This window comes from Berghia stephanieae, chromosome 10, assembly GCF_034508935.2.
Source record: "Berghia stephanieae isolate SIO BIC M18660-M18661 chromosome 10, UCSD_Bste_1.3, whole genome shotgun sequence".
Classification (NCBI taxonomy): Eukaryota; Metazoa; Mollusca; class Gastropoda; order Nudibranchia; family Aeolidiidae; genus Berghia; species Berghia stephanieae.
In genome coordinates, this window is record NC_088369.1 from 41,016,894 (window position 1) to 41,019,203 (window position 2,310).

Genomic DNA, 2,310 nt, shown 5'->3' on the forward strand with positions numbered 1-2,310 from the left:
CGCAGACAAACCAAATCCTTTTTTTTTAGCTTGGGCGACCTAAGAGTTTCTGGAATTACAGAATTTATGAAGGACAACAGACAAAGCCGAAAGGACTCTGCTGACCCGATGACGTCTTCGCCAAACAAGCAGCTTCGATTGGATTGGAACCCTCAGGGCAGAAGATCAAGGGGAAGGCCACTAGGAACATGGAGAAGAATTAAAGAAGCTGATATACAGAGAAGTGGTAAGACCTGGAATGAGATAAAAAAGTTAGCTCAGGATAGAGAAGGATGGAAACTGTTTGTCTGTGGTCTATACCCTGACCCAGGTGAAAAAGGCAATGATGATGATGATGATGATGATACACGTGATATGTCCAATAATCTTTACTGTAAACTGTTTGAATCTCACCATGCCTTTAGCCGACGTGTACATATATTATACAGGTCTGACATCCGAGCCCACTTATGGGCCTAGTGTAACATTGTTGGAATGGAAAATATTTCGTGTCATTTTTTTGAGATTTCTGTGACAACAAAACGAGCCCATAATAAATTGAGTTATCAGACCTTCAAATGAGTACACGTTGGCTTTTGCCCTTTTGCTTGTAGAAATCGAACAACACATTGGACTTGTGCCTTTGACTAGTCTTCAATAAGGTTGTCCATTTCTGCCATTACGTCATTTGTGTTCAATATAAATGACAATATTGGTGCTCTTAGAAGAATTTGCACTTTGAAAGCATTTCTATTAGACTCTTACATACTTAAATATCTTAAATGGTTTAAAACAACGTGCACTTATTTGCAGGTCTGATAACCCAATTCATTATGGGCTCATTGTTGTAATGAAATTTTTTTTTTAATGACGCAAGATTTTGTCTATTATAACAATCATAAACTAGGCCCATAAGTGGTATCACACCTGCAATATGTGTACACGTTGGTTTAAAACATATGGCCATTTTCGGGGGGGGGGGGGGTTCTATCGGACATCCCGCGTAATAATGTTTTTATTCTTTTTGTAATTGACTGAAGAAGGGTTTTGAGTCGAAACGTTCCATATTTGGTATGTTTTTTCTTTCTTCCGAAGACTTTTCACCATGACTAAAAGCCTTCATTCTAACATGTACCTTAGCAATAATTACCATGACTAAAAGCCTTCATTCTAACATGAACCTTAGCAGTAATTACCATGACTAAAAGCCTTCATTCTGACATGGACCTTAGCAGTAATTACCACGACTAAAAGCCTTCATTCTAATATGAAACTTAGCAATAATTACCATGACTAAAAGCCTTCATTCTGACCTGGATCTTAGCAATAATTACCATGACTAAAAGCCTTCATTCTGACATGGACTTTAGCAATAATTACCATGACTAAAAGCCTTCATTCTGACATGGACCTTAGCAATAATTACCATGAGTAAAAGCCTTCATTCTAACATGAAACTTAGCAATACTTACCATGACTAAAAGCCTTCATTCTGACATGGACTTTAGCAATAATTACCATGACTAAAAGCCTTCATTCTGACATGGACCTTAGCAATAATTACCATGACTAAAAGCCTTCATTCTGACATGGACTTTAGCAATACTTACCATGACTAAAAACCTTCATTCTGACATGGACCTTAGCAATAATTACCATGACTAAAAGCCTTCATTCTGACATGGACCTTAGCAATAATTACCATGACTAAAAGCCTTCATTCTGACATGGACCTTAGCAATAATTACCATGACTAAAAGCCTTCATTCTGACATGGACCTTAGCAATAATTACCATGACTAAAAGCCTTCATTCTGACATGGACCTTAGCAATAATTACCATGACTAAAAGCCTTCATTCTAACATGACACTTAGCAATACTTACCATGGTATTATTTTATTATTATTTTTTTTCGTTTTTTTTTTTTACAAATCAGAAATGCAAAGTCACGAATACAACAATCTGACAACGTTTTCTTTGGTAGAAAAAAAACAAAAAACAAGCGACTGGTGAGATTCATAGAATTCGTCTTAGTTAGTTGTTGTTGTTGGTACGCTGAAGACAAGACGAGAGAGAGAGAGAGAGAGAGAGAGAGAGAGAGAGAGAGAGAGAGAAAGAGAGAGAGAGAGAGAGAGAGAGAGAGAGAGAGAGGAAGAAAGAAACACACACACACACACACACATACAAACAGGGATATATATATATATATATATATATATATATTCTACTACTACTACTACTACTACTACTACTACTACTACTACTACTACTACTACTACTACTACTACTACTACTACTACTACTACTACTACTACTACTGCTACTACTA

The 2,310-nt window shown here is 36.6% G+C and overlaps 1 long non-coding RNA gene across 1 annotated transcript in view; it reads right to left on the minus strand.

Annotated features, from left to right (window-relative positions):
- Positions 1-2,310, minus strand: part of LOC144981145 (uncharacterized) — a 108,794-nt gene that overhangs the window by 59,511 nt on the left and 46,973 nt on the right. The gene's annotated exons all lie outside the window — the stretch shown is intronic.